This window comes from Dermacentor silvarum, chromosome 1 (assembly GCF_013339745.2).
Source record: "Dermacentor silvarum isolate Dsil-2018 chromosome 1, BIME_Dsil_1.4, whole genome shotgun sequence".
In the NCBI taxonomy this organism is placed as follows: Eukaryota; Metazoa; Arthropoda; class Arachnida; order Ixodida; family Ixodidae; genus Dermacentor; species Dermacentor silvarum.
The window spans coordinates 239498129-239519768 of NC_051154.1; the positions used below are offsets into that span (position 1 = coordinate 239498129).

The 21640-nt window shown below is 47.7% G+C and overlaps 1 protein-coding gene across 1 annotated transcript in view; it reads right to left on the bottom strand.

Moving 5' to 3' along the window:
- LOC119436986 (protocadherin Fat 4) overlaps positions 1-21240 on the bottom strand; it is a 306741-nt gene extending 285501 nt beyond the window's left edge. Inside the window, exon 1 of the mRNA XM_037704038.2 lies at positions 20585-21240. The gene's annotated coding sequence lies outside the window, so the exon portion shown is untranslated. The remainder of the gene's footprint in view (positions 1-20584) is intronic.
- Positions 21241-21640: the final 400 nt, after the last annotated feature.

Sequence of the window (21640 nt, forward strand, 5' to 3'; positions counted from 1 at the left end):
CGAGACGGATTCACAGCCTCCCCCCGCTCCGCCCTCGGTCTTTAGCATCGTCGTAGTAACGGCCAGAATGCAGCATCCGCTCTCCCTTCGGCGAAGGCGATACCTGCGACTAGAGAGCGAGGGGACAGCAACCACTTCGACTGAGCGCGAGGCTCCCTCTTCTCCATAGCTGTGTGGCGCACGGCTTCAGCGTATACAAACCAGGAGCAGCAGCAGCAGTGACAGTGGGCCTGCCTTGCTACCTCGCTAACACAAAGGCGCGCTGGAAACTACTCGAAACTGTAGGGGGCCCGCGCGTGGCGCGGCCGCTTTCATTCGCACCGCGATTGCGCCTCGCGCAAGACGTAGTCATTGAAACGACGCGCGCGGCGCCGTGGCACACGCGGCTGCGCGCTTTGCAGCAAAATATAAAGAGGGAAAAACCGCGCTAAAGACTTTAGAACGCCGACAGACTGGAATCGCTCAAGGGCGTATCGAGCCGGTTAAAGGAGAGAGCCGGTTGGAGCGCCGGGAGCTCGAGCTTGAGGAAAGAATACCTCTCTGTATCTGCGGAGGCTCGAGCTATTTTTGGACGCCACACTGAATTGGAAACCGCAAGCGTCCCGTATTCAATAATATAGAAATTTTGTTTCTCCGTCATTCGCTCCTGAAGCGGTGAGAGCGTGAGCGAGCATCAGATACATTAGTGATACGAAGTACCCTATATATTTATGAAATTAAGACTGAGAGTAGAAGAATGTACAAGATGCTCACCTTGTTTATCCCCCCCCCCCCCTTTTTTTTTGCTATTGTAGAAGGCAAATGCAGCATTAGAGCAAAGAACCTTCGGGTTAGTTTAGTCTGAACCTCCTCTTTAGTTTTCCTTCAACTCAGCAAAATTATTTACATTCAGTGTTTCCGTGACATAGTGATTGTTTCGTTTTGAGCTTGTGGGCCGCGTAAAGTTTTCGTGCAACAAAACTATTTACTTCTTGTGGTAGGGGCCGAAGGCCACATTGAGGAATGATATATATACGTATATATATATTAAAAGAAACGGAAACAAATTAAAAGCATGCACGGTAAATTAAAAACCTAATTTTCTTGGAGGAAAACACCGCTGTGCTTGGGTATTCTGCTCGCTTAAAGAATGGCGAAATTCTGGAAGGGACTGCTAAGTTGAACGTCCTATGTGATGCATTTAGGGCATCCCTGTTTGAAGAAATCACGAAAACATAACGTGTACTGATGGGCGTTACCGTAAAGCGAAAGAAAAGGGTGAAAAAAAAAAAAAAAACCATCACCCCAACAACCGGTCTTAAATGCCGAGATAGTACAGAAGAGGAACAATGGGAGGCAACTGCATGAGCAGATGAAAAATTGAGGCGTCCTAATTATTCTGAGCCGCCCCACGCACCGTGAGCTCTTGCTTCTCTATTAGTTCCAACAAAGAGACGGAACCAGACACGCAAAGTTTTTATGCCCTTACCCCATCCCCCTGTGCAGAGTAACCAACCGCGGACACTTCACCTCGTTAACCTCTCTGCCTTTAACCTCTTATTTTCCTTCCTCCCTTGATAAACAGTCCAGCATGATCGCGCGTGAACGAAAATACTGAGTCTGTCCTCTCGTCTCTTCAGATTCCCCATCAATTTGGAGAAAAAAAAACACAAGGAAGAAGAAAAGTGGAATAAATGCGCGCTATAAAACATTCGTTAAATGTCCGAGGGATTCAATGCCGTCGGAGGCTTTCTTTGGACCAGTCCCGAGACAAATCGGCCGACCGTTCGTATAATGATGAACAATCTGCGCAACCCACAGAAGCGAAGGAGCAGATGAGAGATGAATTTGTTGAATCGACGACGACTTCCTTCGCGCAGAAGAAAAGGTAGTCGGTATGATTAATTCTTCTTTGGTTTTCTTTCTTTATATTATTTATGGAAGGTAATTCGCGGCGATTTTTCAGGCGAGCGCAGAGCGTCGCCGTATAAGGGCTTAACCGAGGCTTGACTCCCGGGCGCTGTATAGCCTCGCTCACCGCACCGACTGAGCACACGATCCGAATGATCGACTCGCCGGAAAACTAACGGTTTGCTGCTGCATTACTGACGGGCCAGGCCGTATACGGCAGAACCTGGTGATTGTACAAAGATTTTTTTATTCCGGCTTGTAGTAGAGATGAAACGGTGGGCTCTAACGGCTATCTCGGAGATGCAAGGTATGTACGATGCACACCTTATACGACGACGCATTCATTTACTACATTTTCTCGGTGTGAACCCAGATGATATAAAGTAGCTCACTGGGAAATTAAATAGATTAAGTTGAGCTGCGTTAGTATATTACGGTTATACAATAATAAAAAATAGTAATAATAAAGTGGCTCTTACCGCGAGAGCAGGCTCGGTATGTGAACCAGCAAAGACGCAAGAACGAAAGATGGTGGCGACGCTGCCTTCGACTTTCCGCCCCCGCTCGCTGTGACGTCATATATTCTGGCGGTGGCTGCTCGGGGCAAATGACTCTCTTACCGGTTGAAAAGGGACTACATTCTATTCTAAGTGAGCCAAAAACTGAACTGAGAACTTTTTGAGGACTCCTTACAGCGTCACAACGGCCCTAATAGTAAAAAAGTACCATGAAATTCATGACGTTACGTTGACGTACCGGTACTGGAGTTTCGGTGCAAAATTGAAAAAAAAAAAAAATGAAACTGAAGTCTGCCCTTTATTTTGCTTTAGTCGCAACCACTTCTCTTACCGCAAAATTATAGTTTTGAAAGGGTACTTTATCAGCCTAGACCGATTTAGATTTTCTCTTGAGTGCCCCTCTAAGCTGCGTCTATTGCTTGAATTGCAATTAAATTTCACTGCACCACTAGCAGCTTAACCAATGCCATTGAGTCGTAAAAGAAACAATTATTGTCTCGACGTTCGCTCAGTTATTTTCTCTCTCTGTGTGCTTTTGTTTTCTTAATGCGGGCATTTATGTTGATCGCAAAACAGCGAAAAAAAAAAAGCTTACGTTTTGGGAAGACATACTATTCCTTCCACAGTTGGGTAAAAGAAAAGAAAAAAGAAAAGTCGCGTTTCACTTTGTTAAGCTTTCGAAGACAACCGTTTTAGAACTAACGTACTTTCATATGGGCCTCGTTCGTCGCTAAAAGGATAAACTGCGCGTGGTAAGCTCGAGCACGTTGAAAAATAGTGGCCGCTGTTAGCGCGGGGAATTGTGTGAACAAGGCCTAAAATAAAGGACCGAACCTGGTTCATAAATCAGCGAGGTTTCCTTTCTCCGAAAAGAGCTTGCAGAAATTCACGAAACCCAGAATAACACGAACTCGCGCATCCCTCCCCTCCCCCTCTCCCCCCTTCCTTGCTCTCTTGATTTCAGGCCCTTCGCAAACTTGAACGTTGCAGTGCCACAGAATCGCAGGCTTATGAAAAAGGGGCCAAATAAGGGGACAACATCAAGGCATAAGCCAGTAAAAATTGTGGCATTGTTCCTTCGTTCTCGGCGCCAAGTTGCAAACTACAGTGGTGAGCGGCACTGCTTATCGCCGTAGTGTAAACATATTCTTTTAAAATTTTATTGGGCGCGAATACAACGTGTAATATACGCGAACAGCGGAAAAGACTTTTAAGAACAGAAAGAAAAAAAGAAAGGAAGGAAGAAAGGTTGGAAGGAACGACCGTAGAGAACGCTCATATTGCGCAGAATTGACGAGGCGGAAGAAAACGGCCATACACGATCCCTGTCCGACACGACAAAAACCTCTCACGACCATTTCGCGGGGGCGAAGGCAGAGTATGCGGGAGTGTCTCGGGCCGCGATGCTTTTCATACCGAGATATTATTTGCTCATCAAGAACAAAGGGAATCATTTTCTTTGTACGTGCGAGCGAAAAAATCAAAGATGAAGGAAGACAAAAGAGAGAGAGAAACCCAAGAGGCGGGGATGGGAGTGACAGAGAGAGAGAGAGAGAACTTCGTACGGACTCACAGTTTTTAACTTTTACTTTCCCGAGGAAGTTTTATCCCCAGATATCTTTGTCCATGGCGTGGGAAGACGAATGTATAGACAAATTCATCTCGACGTGATCTTAATTCCTCGTTAACGAAATTTTTTTCCCGTCCGCGAAAGTGCAAATGGCTGCCCCAATCTCTTTTTCTGGCCTGCTCCCGTACCACGGCCGCTCGTTGTCTGTCGTCCCGTCCCGCCCCCGAAGCGACCGCTTTCTCTTCTCGGCTCGATCATCGCGCCCCCGGTTCCGCCTTTTCGCCGTATCTTATTTCCTTTCGACATTTCTAAAACACTTTCACCGCACTGTGCCCGGAACTAGCGACTATCGGCACCCGCCAGTCACTGTTCCATGTAAGAACTTTTTTTTTTCCCTTACCGTCCTACTGCACAACTCGATCACATCTTTGTCGGTGTTGTGCAGCGTTGGTGGATGCGCAAACACTGTCCGTCTGATTGAGGCTGCTTGATCCACCTAACCACCCAAGTGAGATACCAATGCAAGACTTGATACTTCTTGGTTGCCATCACCATCCCTCCCATTTCGGTCTTTATTAACGGCGCGTGAAGAGCACGAAGGAAGGAACACATGCACACGCCGTTCAAATCCACGCTGCATTATGTGAACGGAGCGTGATTGCGTTTGTTTGTGTTCTCTCTCTCTCTCTCTCTCTGTGTATGTGTGTGTGTGTGTGTGTGTGTGTGTGTGTGTGTGTGTGTGTGTGTGTGTGTGTGTGTGTGTGTGTGTGTGTGTGTGTGTGTGTGTGTGTGTGTGTGTGTGTGTGTGTGTGTGTGTGTGTGTGTGTGTGTGAGTGAGAACGAGACTGCGTGGGTGTGTAGATGTCCGCGTGGGCCTGTGTGTGTGTGTTTGTTTGAACAGGCATTCGCCTGTTTCTCTATTACTCGAAGGAGCCGTGGGCCGTACTGCTAACACAAACCTTTAAGTTCAGATAGATTGAGAGTAGAGAGAAGTTGTCTTGATATGGGCTGCTCGCAAAGAGTCCTGCGTACTCTGGAGTACACCTGCGTACTCGTTTAAAAGGACACTAAAGAGCAAAAAGCTGCATTAGAAAATAACCCTTCGTTAGAGGATTAAAAAAAAAGAAAGAAAAGCTACTGATACCGTGGACAAGGGCTTAGTATGACGCCAGCACGCCATGACGTCCTGAATTTCGGCAATGTCTGCTAGTGGGTGCAGTTCATTGTTTATTTTGAAAGAACGGCTACACTGTATTCACAGTCAAAAATTAAATTTGGCAAGTTTCAGAAACCTTTACTGAGCTGTACAATGCCCCCCCCCCCCCCCCCCCAAAAAAAGAAAAGTACTCTGGAATATGTGACGTCACATTGGCGCTGAGGTTTCGGCGCCATATTTTCGCAATGCCACTTTGTCATTTTTCTCTCTTATGGATCAAGGTATTGACACGAAATTAACGAAAATACAGTTTTTGAAAGGATACCTTGTGTCTAAATCGACTCATAGTGTTCCTCTTTAGTGCCCCTGTAAGGAGAAATTCTTATTTCATAGTGTGCGTATATTAAATCAGTTCAATTGAATTTCCGGCATCATAGGTTAGTTGCTTCCTTGTGTCTGGTACGAACCAGAGTTTCCTGATTGATTTGCGCGTACGTTTTCAGCGCTATCATTTCAGTTTACCTTTGTCAGCTCGTACACATTTGCACTAGATAAGACGACTGGACCAAGCCCACATCAATCAGTGCGCATTGCTGTTCGCCAAAAAACTATTAGCGAAGACGCGTACAGGAGCTGCAAAAAAGTGTTGGGGACTGTCCTATAGGCCAAATCGAGTTCGATGAGACTTAGCAAAGAAAAAAAAAATTGGCCACATATCTGCTTGCTTCGCTGCAAATGACGTCGAAAGACGATAGTCTTCTGCCGCCCATGATACGTAACACCCTCTCTTCTCCCCACTCCCACCCCTCACGCTCTTCCCCTCCCCTCTCACTCCTCCCATGATGGATGCATTGGAAGTTTTGCTGAATTCAATTCAAATGTCCCGCGTTCGCCCTGCTCTCGCGCAATCTGTTGGGACCTTTTATTACTGTTGGCATAACGCCGGCTACAGAGACGCGGATTCTGTCGGCTTGTTTTTAACGCGTAGCGTCCTTCGACACCATTTCTAACACGTTGATTTTTTTCATTAGCAGTGTTTCACTTTTCAGTTCTTTCTGTCTCTCTCTTTCTCTCTATCTGTGTTTCTGTTTATTTCTCTCTCTTATTCTTTAAATGTATTTCTCTCTCTCGCTCTCATTTTCTCTTTCTCTCGTCCATAGCAAGTTCTGTTACAATTGTTGGTACAACGCAATCATATGGTTCCCATAAAGGAGGAGGAGGAAATAAGAGAAAGGCAGAAGGCAGGGAGGTTAACCAGGATAACGTCCGGTTGGCTACCCTACACCGGGGGAATGGGAAGAGGGAACACAAAGATGACAGGGAGAGAGAGGAGGGAAGGAAAGAAGAGAAATGAGCGGTTAGTTCGCTGACGCGTGTGTTAGTGCACTAATAGTCACAGACGTTGACACAAGCCCGTCGTCCTCAAGAAGCACAAAAGTGCCTTCACCGCTTTATGGTTCCCATAAGTGCATGCTCTACAAGCCTAGGTGGTTATGACGCTCGCCTTCGGACCGTGGGTACCCGGGTTCGAATCCCGCCTCGCCAAGAAAGTTTATTTTATCAAATTAATTATTACTCTCGCTCTTTGTCTGTCTCTCTTTCTTTCCCTCTCTGCACCTCCTCTCCTCACGCTTGGTTTTGGCCGGATGGTTGAATCAAGTGACAGACAGACAGACAGACAGACAGACAGACAAAGTTTTTTGCGTTTAGGTACCCAAGAAAGACTATCGTCTTTAAAAACGGGTTCAACTTTCACTAGTGCAGCTCCGCACATCATCCGATGCTCCGATTGCTTAGTATATCACGCAAACCATTTCTGCACGATACTGATATCGCGCTCGGTGCTCTGCTCAGCCGCTGAAAATTTTGTCAGCAGCTCGGGCTCCGCAATGCGCCGAAAACGCCTATATGCTACGAGAAGTCGTCACAGCGCTGGACGCTTGCTTTTCGCGCCACCCGAGATGACACTAATCGATGCTTCCTCACAGAGCTTCGCGTTAGACTACCTCCGGGATAATCCACCAGCTTTTGTGAGAGTTGCGCAAGCACAAATCACGCTTCATGTTTCCCATACGGGGCGGAGGCTTCGACGTGCCAGCATTCGACGCGTGAGCGCCAGAAGACAGGTCGAAACACTGGCTTCAGCTCCTCCGGCAACGCAGCTCGCGGCACCTAGAGTTAGCGCTATGCGCATTCAGCGCTAAATTTATTTTTTCCCTTATTCTCTGAAGAAGGCCTGTCCTTTCTGTTCGCACAGTCGTCTTTTCGGACATTTTAGAGAAGAGGACTCAAGCGCCGGGGGCAACCTATTCTGCGCGACTTCCATCTTAACTCAGTACGGCTTACACTGCTGCAATCCGTTCACAACAGAAAAAAAAAGAAGACAGGAAGACAGGGACGTGGCCAACACATGGAAAAAAAAAAAAAAAAAACAGTCAGACGCCATAAATTCAGGTCTGGTCTTCCTTCTTCTTTTTTTCTTCCTAGTTACCTTCTGAAGCACAGATATCAATTGAGTAGTCCTATAGACGACATCTACGGGAAATATATGGCTTTTTAGCCCGTCTTGACAAAGAAGCAAAGATAACATCACAAGCAAAAAACGGGATGGTCGCTAGATTCGGAGGGCATAGCCGAACAGAAAGACGCTCGAATCCCTTCAGCCGTGCTTGCCACCCCCCTCCCCCCCCTTTTTTTTTTCTTCTTTTTTCTATTCCCAACACTGCTGCTCTTAACGCACACGTTTTCTTCCTCCCAACTTTATGATCCTTCCTTTTCCCCGCTTTCTTTGCCTTTCTTCCCATTTTCTATCCCTCTCTCGGTTGCCTGCGGCGGCCAGTGGACGGCTCCTTTATCGGAGCTCCGCAGGTAGCAATTCATTCACAACCGGAGAAATCGCGCGTTTAGCCTCGACAATAGGGTGAAATGTATGTCATCACCCTTTCCCTCTCCTCTTCCCTCCGTGTCCCCAAAATCGAAGCCTGGTCAGGAGCTGTCGCGGCGCTCGCAAGCTCAATAAAGACAGCAAAGACTTCGAAGGCGACGGCATTGGGGGCATAGATGGATAGGGTTAAATTATGCATATTGAGTGTAGGACTGTGACGGCGGCGGGAAAGCCGGTCCTCACGAAGGCAGCGAAGGGGTGCCCCTGAGCTCTTTGTCATGCCTTAATGACAGTCGAACAATTGTTTCGCGCCGGAATTCCACAATCGCCGATCGTATATATGTCTTCCACGGCCATACCTCGCGAATGGTGCCCGGGCTGCACGCTTTACGAATGAGCCCTCAGCACAAGTGTGGCGCCATCAATCACTGCCGCCCGAATGCACAGTCTAGGTAACCTGCCAAGAATCCAGATTCCTCTTCGCCATCGGTCGTTTTCCCCTTACTTCCGCGCGTTCTATTCGCGTATGCGTTTTTTGTTCTTTTCTCGTCGTAAAAGAAGATGTGAGGACGTGGAATAGAAAGCCGAAAAAATTTTGCTGCCTTTTCGCAGGAAACGTTAGAGCAAATTGGGCGGACGTCTCTGGGTGGAGAACTGAAATGCTCTTGTGTATAGGGTGTCATCTTCTGGTTCCATGTAGGGCTTGCTTTTTCTCGAGAATCAGAACGTACCTCTTGGAGCGGGAACCTTTAAAATTCAAGGTAGGTATTCGTATTTTCACTAATTTTGCATTCTGCAATGGGAGTAGTCACCTTCCGAAAAAAAGAACGAAAACGAAGACGTCTCTCGAAGGATCCGCCATGCCAGACAGCGTAGCTCGACCGTCTACGAGCGTTCAAAGGAGCGTTCAATTTCACACGAAAAACGAACGGTTATGATGTCAAGAAAATAAAGTTTTGTGATATTATATAGCCCGGGTCAATCAATAATAACAAGAAATAAAAATTGTAATAACGTACTTTAGCATACAACTCAGTTCTCAAATCTAAATGAACATGTATTGTCAGGAGCCGTTTATTTGTTTACTGAAATGGAACAGAAGCTAGGGAAGAACGACTGTCCGGACTAGTTAACGATGGTATCTTCGTGAATCAAGCTTGGTCCGCTGCGCCACGTCTGCCTGTGATATCAGTGAATAATTACATTGGCAGTCAGATTGATAACGACTCTCATATATTCGGCTTGTAATATGCAGCCGAAGGATCACTTGAAAAAAAATACAATGGACTGTCGAAATGTCGAGAGCGCACGATAACTTTAAAATACACCTTTATAACGCGAAAGGAGCCACGTAATCAAGTATAGCATATGGTACAACGTTAACGTAATGTTTTTTTTTTTTTGTGCTGGCGTCGCGATAACATTTCCATAGAACTTTTCTTTGAGCTCATGAAGTGCTTGTAGCCGGCGTTCAAGTATGAACAATGGGGAAGCCTATGCACGAAAGGGCTAATGACGCATGACGGATGGAAGACACCGAAGCGAGGTATGGGCGCCTGAAGAAAGCTATGAACTGGGAGGCGCATCGCAGACAACCAATCTTCAAGACGTTGCAAAGCTATGCATACGTGTCAGAGGATTTAATGTTTCGTTTTAGTTCCCGCCTACGCAATAGTTTTTTTTAAGCAAGCGGCACATTTAAACATATCGTAGTCTACAAGAGCCCGCTTTGAACATCACCAAGCGCAAGCCATCTTCTATTTGTCGCTTTCATGGCTCAAAAGAAACGAAGAAATCTGTAGGAGCCAGCCCTACAATGTCTACGCAGCATGAGAAGTAAATAAAGGCTCTGCACAGAAGCACTGGGGAGAGCGTCTGCATTATACCTATGTCGACAGTGTAGACATTGCCACCGCATTGCTTTATAAATGTGGCAAAACGATTTCAGACATGTCGTGCGTCCGTTCTAGTATACCAAAGACCTTCTTGCAGGCGAAAACCTTCGCAGCTATGAATAACAGTATATACTGGAGAAAAAAAACAAAACAAAACAAAATTTTTTTTTACTCAATACAACAGCAATTTCGACGTCGCCTCGCCTTAATATGCCATCTATGAGTGTCGACATAGCAAGTTTTCGCTACCTAATGCCTCCCGATCTTTAGGTGCCCGTAAACTCGACTGACTAAATCTCATTTGCAAGTGGTTCGATAAGTGAGAGAGAGCGATGAAACCGCGAGGGTATCAAGAGGTATTCCGCGTGACGCGGCTTGAGTGCACGCTCGTCATTAACGAATCAAGAGAGTCGTCTGTCTCCTGCTTTTCGAGATTCTTGTGGCATCGGCCGTTCCTTCGCAGGCCGAGGCGCACGTACATACGAAGTGGTATAACGGACACTGGAAAAAGGGGAAAAAAGATTGAAACGAATGAGCTAAGAAAGCAAGCTCAGGCGCTTTGGGAAAACTTTGAGGTCATTATACTCTGCGTGCAGTTCCTGCCGAAGTGGCCCCTCGATCGCCCGCATAGGCATTCAAGGGCTCTTGCAGAGCTGGAGACTGCGGCGGATTCAAAACCATCGTCGCCGATTAGTGAATCGAATTTGAATACGGAGTAGGATTACGCTGAGAGGTTCCTCACGCAGCAAAGACCCGATTATGCGGGCTCGCGACTCACGTTGTGAACCCCCTCTGCACCCGTATGTAGCGGAGAAGGGCTGAGGCGAAATTTGAGCGCCCTGGGGTCAGTGTTGTTTCAGGGCGTGGTGGCAGCGTCGCCGATATTCCGATAGCCAATTTTTCTTGCAAACGCATTTGGAGTATACAGTTGTGCTCGGCGATAACTATACTGCTAATTGGAAACCTTTACGCCATAAAACTCTTTGTTGCTGTTGTAGATTGCTACTGATCTGGCCGCTTGCATTTAATGTTCATCCGAGGTCGCGTTTATTATAAAATGCGAATATTGTTTGTTATTTTTGTGAGGCTCATAGAGCAAGCTGTTCATTCGAAAAAAAAATCGGGGAGATCTGCGCAATCTTTAGCAGCTACGTATCATAGCGAACAGCCAGCAATATCTCTTAAATGCTTCCATGGCGTTACTGGTTTACGATAGTCTAGTGCACCATTGAGCTAGGTCTGTTCTGCGTGTGCTTGCCTTCTGTGAAAAAAATAATAAATAAAGAAGGTCCCATGCCCTGTGGGAAGCAGATCCCACGCCCTGTGGGAATCGGTGAAAGTGACGCTTTCTGTTCATTGACGATATTTGGTGGCGATGTTGACGGCCTACGACAGTCGTGATGTGATGAGAAATGTTACCTTACGTAGCACCACTAGTGTTTGTCTAAGTAATACACAGCACACACAGCGAGACGTGTTTGCTCGAGGCATTCTTGCGCGCCATTGTTCGTAGCCTGCGAGAAAGTTAGCACTGCCATTCCCTTACACGGGCGCATCACATCGTGGCTGAAGTGTTGATTGGCTGGACAGCCGCTTGCGTGTCGTCGTCTTGACGCTGCAGTGCTTTAGCGCGGCTTCGCGTTTGCATGCCCTGCGTCAGTTGTCCACATCTACAAAATTGCACGGTGTATATTTATGAGAAATAGCAGAAACGTACTGTGTTATACATTGAATTAATTTTTTTTGCAGTTTGTCCGCAACTGTAAGCAGCAGCAGCAGTGTAAAAGTCGAGGGAAGAGGCAAGGAAGGCTTCACTTTAAATAGATGTAAATACCTCGGTACGCCTTATGCTAGAATGGTTCGTAAGAGCAAATTCCAGTTAATCCGGATGCTGGTTATTAGCGAATGTAGTCAGTCAATAGCCAAGAGCATTTACGGACTGTGAGCTTTGTGAAGTGGGCTCCAGATTTCGTTGTCGTTAACTGTATTGCAGAAGAGCATCATAACACTTCATTATCAATCCCGAGAATATATGGCAACCTAACAAGGAGTGCTCGCTGGTGCTAATGATAGCCATACCCTTACGCGTTAAAGGGGCCCTCTGTATGTATCATCATAATTATTAAACATGTTATGTTGCTGAGGATGAGGGCCCGGATTCCAGTTCCCGCCGCGGTGGCCGCGGCGGCCGCATTCAGGTGACGGCGCAACGCAAGGATGCTCATGTAATTAGATTTAAGAGCCTGATAAAGAACCTTGTGTGGTCAAAATTATCCAACAACGGCGCCTCCATCAGCCCAGTGTTGCTTTGGTACGTTAAAGCGCATGAATAAATAAGTAAATCATTACTATAGGCATAACATTTTCCTCGCACAGTAAATAACGAGGCCCCCAACTGCCGAAGATACTTTTTATCGCGGAAATTTTGTGCGCGCTCGATTCTAAGACAGAAAGAGGAAAAAAATAATAATTCAGAAATCAGCTCATTCTTTCGCTGCATAATAATACTACTACATTCGCAGTCATTAAAGGCGGTCGCGGATGTAACGCCCCTTTGAGCGCAATCACTTCAAGGCTCGAGAATCATTGTCAAAGTGCCAGCTCGCGGTGTCGCAGTCGCTGTGAAAGTATATAGTCCTCTAATATATGGCATTTCCGAAAGTTTTACGGCAGAAAGGGCAACTTCTGGATACAAAGCGTGTTTCGCAACAATGCATAATGAGTTTCGAATGATCGCGGCTGACCTCTCAAATAAGCAGTTATCAACGGCGTGACAAAGCGCCGCGTATAGCAAGAAGCTGCACGCGAGTCGCACTTGCTAATGACAGCCTCGCTCGCGGCCGGAATCTGCGGTCGCGGAAAATGGTTGGTGGTTGTGCCTCCCTGCTCTTTGGAAAGCGAAGACCGGTAGCCTCCTATACGTGTTCTATTTCAGCTGCTCGTATCAAGCGGATTCATTGCTTCGCATCTGTAGTCACACATAACCTGACGTCGCGTCATTTATGCACGGTTATCAGAAAGTTCCCTGCTGTGTAGAAGGGCAGGTGACGAAGAACGTCAAGATTACCAGTCTCCATCAACGCAAATCGACCAATTTTCGGGCACTTTTTTAACAAAAGTGCCCAAAATCGTCATAATTGTGGTTATATTTCATCGCTGTTTTTACCTGTCCGTCGTTGCCTCCGGCTAACACTCGGGCCAAACCAAAACTACTCAATATGCGAGTTCATTATTTAGCAGTATGGCCAAGTGCAGTTCAATTTATTATCCCTTCCCTCTCTTTTGCAACAGGTGAGATGTGAGGTCCTTTTCATATATCCGTGAATTAGTGTCCCGCATTATTTGTATTCGCTGCATCACTTATGACCTTTCTCTCGTCAAAATGTTTGCCGTGCTACAAGCGTGAACGCGTTTTAGAACGCTTTTGCATGGAAGTAGCGTTTGCCCTATATATCTGGCTTCACCAGAATAAGACATCTGGGCCGCTATCTTGTACGCGTTCGAAAAGTCGACGTTCGGTTTCGACTCACGCGATTGGCCTAGACTGCCCTAGGCCGCGATATCGGCGCGCGGCCTGGGCAATAGCGTGAGACGATACCGAACGTTGGCTTTTCGAACGCGTACAAGATAGCGGCCCTGGTTGGGAGAAGCCGCGCTCTTTTGCAATTTTCTCTGTTTCACAAGTATGATGCCTTACAGTAGCTATGTGTGTGTGCGTAACCGAAAACTTTACCATTGCAACGCTACACGTCTCTGTAAGTACTAGTAATGGTAATGGTAAAACTAGTAACATTCTATTAGAAATTTGGAACTGCGAAGAGAGAGACTTTTTTCTTTACTTATACCGTGGTCAGGAGTAATCTAATCTCTGTGTTCCGCAACCAAAAGGCAGCGTCAGCCAATTCGCTTTCGTCATTTGAACGGGCACAGTGCACCCAAGGCAACCACGGTGACTTACTTATACGGGCAGACATGACGAGGGCGTCATTCTGCAGGGCCTGATCCACGTTGATTCAATAAAAGACGCCCCGTGAAGCATAAGGGTCAAAGTTCAGTTCGTCTCGACGACATGCAAGTCCACGAAATCATCGGACGGCGCTGCCGCACACGGCGATCGGCAAACTGCCAGCGCGCCAGTCCGCCCTGCATGCCACAGATCAAGATTAAGGTGAGTTCGCAAACCACATTGGTGCGCTCAGACTTGCGTTCCTTTGAAGGCGCCGACTATAGCGCAGTACATTACGCGCTGTTAAAGAGGTCATTCTCGAGGGAAAAAAAAAAAGGACGGCGAGAGAAAGAAGAAAAACGAGAACCACAGTGAAAGAGCCTATCGACGGCATGCATGTAAGCGCAGCCGCGTAGCGGATTCTGAAACGCGCGCGCGGTTATATGCAGGGACGATCGTCTTTTTACGTGGGTCCCACCGCAGACCAGAGCCGTGCGGCGAGGCGGCGGTCGACGAACGTCTCTGTCGACTCGTGCGGCTGCGATGAGCGGAGAGTGACGTCTCGAGACGGCCGACGTGCAACGTTTGCTTTCCTTTAGCGCCGCGTTCGTCGGTTTTTTTTTTTTTTTTTTGCAGGACACGTTCTCTCTCTTCCCCTAAGAAAGTTGCATGCGCTAGTCATAGGGTGCCAAAAAAAGGGTCCCTTCGGGATGTGGCTGTTTGTCATGCGCACGAGCTAGGCGGGAAAAGATCGCCGCGCAGTGGTGACATACGTGCCCCACTTTTGCGGCGGCTTTTTTTTTTTTTTTCTCCCCGTTGAACGTCTCTGATGGCGCCCTGCCGCGGAAAAACGCGACAGCCGGTATAGTATATACGCAGTGAAATATTCAAGATGATGGGGGGGGGGAGGGGTCTGTGCTTTCTCGACCCTGCCCACGGCGGAGCGCCGCACAACCCATGTGGGTCAGTAGGCGCTCCTGCGGGACTACGTGTATACAGTGCGGTTGATTTGTTTGAAGGGACGCGAACAAATATCCCCGCTTCACGGACCGCCCCCCTTTGGCTTGACCCTCATGGCCCCCCTCTCCAGCAAGGAAGGTCTCGGAACCCCAGCCGCCCGCTAGACGAGTCCGCGCATGCGAGCAGTAATTTTTGTTGACCACCGCATCCGAAAGCCTCGCGTTTAAGGATGTAAATATGTTTCCCGCCTTTGCTTTCGACGAATGCAAAACACGCCGAGGACAAATACGTTACGACGTTCAAAATATATGCATCTTTTTCGACCCTTAGATTATCTTTTGCGTGTGACAGCCGCTATCCTTTGTCTCCCTCGCCCCTACTTGCGCGGGATTGAGGTTATTCACGTTCGTCCGCAATCACGATTGCCCAGTATAGAGAAAACCGAAGAAGAGAGAAATGATACAAGTGGCGCCATGTGATTCGGGCCCAATAGGCGTCTGAGACGGCAAAACGGTGAGGAAAAGAAAGCGTGTTATTTGCGCTAGGCATAGTGCCACCCAAAACCTGAAAGACGAAGATTAAAGCGCTGCGAAGCGAATACGCGTTTCGCGGTGAAAAACTTCATAACTCGGGCTGAGCGCACGCCGGCGTATTACTCTCTGCTAGAGTATGAGGGTCCACTATTGGCCGAGAACTGCTCTGGGGCTCGACGATGCATAGATTGTTTCCAGGAAGAGGATGGCGTTGAATTCTCTCGCGAAGTATAGCATGCGCTCAACAACGACGAAAGAAACATCATAATACGGCATAATACGAACGCATGGACTGTTTAAAAAAAATTAAGACGTGGAGTAAACACACGTTCATTTCACTTAAACGTTTGTGAGAGAAAAAGCATCTTAACGCACACCGTCACACATCACCGAAGTATGTGCGCTCGGTGCATAGCGGTTCTTTGGTTGCAGACTGCGCATCTGCCCCTTTTGAGGCACCTTTCACGCCTACCAGCATATACTGAGGTGTAGCCCCACGAAGTCCACCAGCAACCAGTATGTTGAAAAAAAAAAATACTGCGAAAATAACGCGAAAATACTGCTAAAAAAATGCGTAAAGAACGTACCCTAGTGCTGCCCCTACGGCACACGTCATCACCATGTAGAACTTTCTCTTTACAGGCGCAGCTGTCGCAATGCATGCCATGCAGCCTTTTGATGTACTCGCATTTGTCTCAGCGGTACTGCGTTCCCAATGCAGATAACGCTACATTTCGTCTTTTTTGCGAAGCATTCGAGGAACCTCATTGCCCAAGTTTTGTCCTGAGCTGCGCGTTTCTTACACCGCACGTGCGACAGGAATTGCTACAGCAACAAGAAATGTCTAAGTGAATGTTATCTGGACAAATAACCTTTCTTGTTTAATTTCGTCGTTTGATAGATTCGCGATTGGTACGAAAATTTGCGGGTTTGCAACCTAAAAATGTCTCGACGACGTTTACTTCGTCTGTAAACACGTAAGCAGGTCGCTCAGCTGCGTTTTCTTTGCATGCGCGTTACGCTTTGAAGGTTTCCTTATGGAGGCTTAGAAACGGCGCCAGAGAACAAGAGGAACAAATAGGGAGAGACCTAAACTATCACAAGGACCTGGTGCCTTCCTGTTTATCGTTCGTGTTCTGTGGTGCTCTTTCCATAAGCCGTGGCAAGCCACAGCACGTACTATGCCAACCATACGTTTTGTCCTTATATCAAGTTTTTGTCAGCTTTAATCACCGCATTCAGGAACAGAAGGTGTGGATTACAGCTGAGGTCATTAAGCTGCAGCCCAACACCTCCTGGCCGTGTATTCGGTTCAAGCCTATATAGTCGCCCGAAATGCAATGTTTTGCTTCGTAGCGAAGGACAGAGTGTTTATAAAGTATTCGCGATTTCTTTCCGTTCTTCCACGGAACGGCGAATAGCGTCGCAGGGAACCCAAGAACATGTTCTTGCACAAACAGCGTGTTTCAAAATCTCTGGCGAGTGGCATCAGTAGAAGCAGGACGTAAGTGTCATGCCCGCCGCCATTTGGAATGCGAGCTGCCTTACTCGCTTTCGCACTCAATACACGGGAAAAAACCTTAGGGAATAATGTTGTGCAATAATGTGTCGACGCGTTTACATACTACGAGGCTGCTCGACATTATGTGTCTGGCGAACTGAAAGCTTTATGCGGTGTTACTCGATAATGCATTACGTTACGCATCTGCGAACAAAGCGCAGCTGTCTCGCGCTGTCTGCAGAAACTCACGGCTGCGCAGAAATGGAATGCAGCAGCGGCGCAGGATCGCCTACACAGGACAACCTGACCATAACTGACGATTCGCTGGCACAAAGTGGTCAGACGAATATGCGAGCGACCGTCGGCAACGCGAGCCTGCCTCTTCAGGGCGTCTTGGAAGGTGCATCTGATATGACAGCCTGCACAGGATGGCGGAGACGCCGGAGGTGTGGTTAAGAAAAGAACAAAACCATTTGGGGTTGTATCTTACGCCCGCACCTATTGTCATTATTGTCACTTACAAAAGTAACCAGCGCTTCTGAGGATGTGCCAAGTCCATGTCTGTCCAGACTCTTGGTCAGACGCATGAGACACACCGAAATCTGGCCAGACTATGGTATCTTGGGGACTCTAGTGAGCAAGCGCGCACGACGATGACTGAGATGCGAAGTTGGACGGAATGAACAACGATTTCATGCAATGGCCGCAGCGGACTTGCGCTTAAGCGGGGACGGAAATTGAAGTGCATGTAAACGCCGAGCGAGCAGTGATTCTAGTACGGCGTAATCCTTTCTTCGCGTTACTTTGCCTTTCAAAGAATTCACACAAGCTGATTCAACCACATAAAATGTGGGCAGAAATAGTTGTAACTTTTCACGGGCGAAATTTACGTGTCGCACAGCCACTTCATAAACGCAGGACCTTCGTGCTAAGAATAGGAGGAACCGATCCCCTATAGGATACCACAATGAGAAAGCATGTGGCCATAATATTTTGCTGTATAAAATCCCCAAGAGTATTTGGGAATTAATCATAGCGATGACGCACTGTGTATGTTGTGATGCTCTACCGGTGATGCGTCATGCTATGTCATGATGCGTCATGCCGCGTCATGCCGCGTCATGCTCTGTCCTAAGCCTGAACCAGTGATTCGGTGGATCATGTGAACGTGTACTTTAACGAGCGAACATTGTTATTCGCGGGACTCGTGGATTGGCTAGTGCTAAGAATGGGCCCACTCCATACTTGAATCGCTTTCTCCTGCTTTCTCGCGGTTACTACTAAGCCGGGAGTGTTCTCTTTTTCTTCTTTTTTTTTTGCTTATCTCTTCTCTGATATAGCCAGACGCCCCGGACTCTACACACGGCATCTCGCTGTCTGCTCTAGCATCGTGCATCTTATGGTAGATCTGCCTTTTTCCTGGACTCTTTCGTTCTTTGTTCATTCTTGAAGCAGCGGATACGAGGGTCGGCCGACGCCGGCATTGGATTGTGAGGCCCCGAGAGATCTGAAGCGTGTCAAATAATAACGCGCGCGCGCACACGCGCACACACACCAACGCAGACACTTTCGTTTCACCGATGCCCTTGCAAGTCCCACGCCGCCCCTAAAACCGCAAGCGCGGCAACTGCTTCTTGCCTGCGCCTACTGCGCTATCAGAGAGAACGTGAATTCGAGCAGCGTATCTGTCGGGCGTCTGTCGAAACTTGAGTCTGCATGGCGGTCCACATGCCTTCCCGCAGACGGTTCCAGCTTCTGTAGTTTACTTTTGTCTCAAGGTAAAGGAAAACGTGAACGCCCGCCTCCTTTTCTTTCTCTAGAGATAACCATTACGGAATGCCAATTTCTTTTTCTCTCCGCCTTTTCATTTCTTCTTCAGACACTACTATACCAGAGACCAAAATAGGATAAAACAAAACAAAAAGGAAGGTGAATCCCGCGCTTCACTTGAAAATCTTAGAGCGACAGGCTCTCACGAAGCCTCTTCACACAACCCTGTACTTTCGCGAACAGTGCTTTATCCTGACCACACAAGCGATAAAAGAAAAAAAAAAAGACAAGAAGAAAGCGGTGCTCCGACGCTTTGAGACAATTAACGCGTCGGGGGAACCCGAGCGGCAGCAGTGTTACTCTTCACGCCAGCCGCCGCTCTTAGCCGCAAGCTAACACTCAAAGACAAGGGGCGCTGTCGGAGACAATGACGTCTACATGCAGCCTTCTGAGACCTAACTAGCGATGTACAGTAGACGCTAGGGGCATGAGAGAGACACGCTTTACTTAATTTTGGCGCACACTATACGTATAAATATACATTTTTTTTTTCAGGTGGCTGTGGTGCACTATTTCTCTTGCGTTTTGCATTGCGTTTCTCTGACGTATACTGTATCGTTCCTGTAAGGCTATTTGTATCGAATTCACTTTCGTTTGTGATTAGCCCTATTCGAACAAAGGGGCCTCGCTTCCTAAAGCAACAAGAACTTTCTTTTTTTTTTCTGTTGATTAAGATGGACGTTCGGTGGAATCACGGTTGTTACGTTTTAAACGCCTCATGCATTCTCTCTCTCTATTTTTTAAAATTATGGCAGATGAAACAGATTCCACGGGCTTACTAAGCAAAATAAAACGCAGAACACGCTCGAACAATTCAGAGTCCAACGAGGTTCGGTTCACGATGCTAAGAGATGGAGTGCGCATGTGGGCATACTGAGACATTAAATGGGAGAAGCAAGGGATAATTTTTTTCTTCAAATAACGAGAGGAAGAAAAAGCAAAGAAAGACAAGGAGGAAGACTAGAGATCTTAATATGAAGATAACCTCTTTCACTAAGTCTATATTCGCGAACTTGCATTTCGCGCTGTAGTCGTCTTTGAGAAAATTAAGAGGTCTTGCTGCTCGTTCGTCCCCGAGGGTAAATTAACGTTACGGAGAAAAAGCGCTCACATCAGACGGGCACAATATTTTTGGGGGGAGAAAGGAAAGAACGTATCTGTATGACAAAAACAATTAAAAAAAATTACGCAGACACTTCTTGGGTGGCTGGGTGTGTGGACGTTTGTGTTAGGTTTTTTTCTTTTTTTGTTTCCTGAGATGATTGTGTTCGAAAAAAAAAATAATATGCCCATGTCATTCTTGTAACAAGAATTTTCACGAAACAAAAAATGAAGTTTGAAAACTTGTTAACAGGGTTAACAGCACTACCTCTTATTAGTGCAGCACTTCACATAGCTAATTTGTTTAATAAGAAAAGGGTGAAAAATCCACTGCGGTTTGAAAGAATTGTAGTCGACGCGTAAGCCATGTCTCAAAGTAGAACCTAGGCTGACCTGAGCGAGAAGCTAAGATGTACAGACTATAATTTTGATGAAGATAAAAAAGAAGAAAAAAAAAACGGGTTGTGATTGTCTAAAGCATATCTTTATCTTTTTTTTTTTTTTAAACGTCTCCATAGTCCGCAGTATAATGTCGTCGTTATTTTGCAACATTGCAAACAACCGACATGAAACACATTGGCATGCAATGAAAATCTGCTGACAGGAGTCCGTAGGCAAGTAACAATGCTATTCGTTACGTGCTCACGAACACCATTCTGCAGTCCTGTGCTTCACGTTCAAGATAGGACGAAACAGACAACAAAGGAAACGGGGGCAACGAAGGTTGCAAGGTGGCACACACGGACAAAACAAAGGATGCAAGGAAGGACAAAAACATAAGACGAAAAAGTTTAACTTACCTTAAACAGCTAATCCGTGCGGTTGGTTCGAAGCGGCACACAAAGTTTGCGCCCCAATGTGCGCGTGAATCCAAAACGTGTGCCGCTCAGTCACAAGCTCAGCCCCCCGTCCCGAGCAAAGCCTGTTTATGAAATCCGAACAGTGGCTCTCTCGGTTCGAAGGCCGGATGAGTTTTATACAATATCCACACTTTCCAAGAAATCACTCGGTCGTCACCCTCTAAGTCGCCTCGATGGTCCGCAGAAAGTCGGTCGGTGACACTGTCTTACTTGTCCGGTTCTCGTGCCGACGGAAGAGACGCAGCTCCTCACCACCGCTCTTGCGTCACTGTGTGCCACTGAAGTAGCCGAAGCTCAGCAAGGTCGTCTTGCGGCGAACAGTCTGTCGACGGAGTTTCTTTTTCTTCTTGCAGACGTCGCGCGGTTTCGCCGCCAGCAAACAAGTGCGACAGTTGCGTTCGACGTGTCGAGCCACCCCGATGTCTTGTGCCGGGATGGTGCGAGGCTGCTGCGGCGCGGTGGGTGGCGTTGAAGCGGCGCGCGTCTCGCACACACACACGCACGAGCGCGTGTGGTCAGCCGCAGCGCTTTGGCGAAAGGCTCACGGCCGGTGCGCAAGGCCCGTCCACCTGAGCGAGTTCACCGCGAGCGTGCGAGCGACGCAGAGTGTGGAGCGAAACTGGCCCCGTTTGCCTCTTGGCTCCGAGGGATGCAAGAGAAACCGGAGGATGGGGAGAGAGCAGGGAGAGGAGGCGCCCGTGTCCTCCTCCTAACGGGACTTCGGCCGCTTCTCCTCCCCAGGCACCGTTACAGGCTCCTTTCCGAAGCCCGTGGAAGAGAGCGGCGGAGGAGCTGCGGCGTTCGGCGCGCGCGCTCTCGCCGCCGGCCGACGTTTTCTCGGGACCGGTCTCCTCCCCTCCCCCTTCCTCGGTTGACTGTCCAACTCTTTCTCCCCCCCTCCTCGTCATCGCGCGTTCACTCGCACCGCAACCTGCGTGGTGCTGGCGGTGGGGCGCACGCCGAGTGTGGCATGCCCGGTCGCAGTGGCACGGCTTC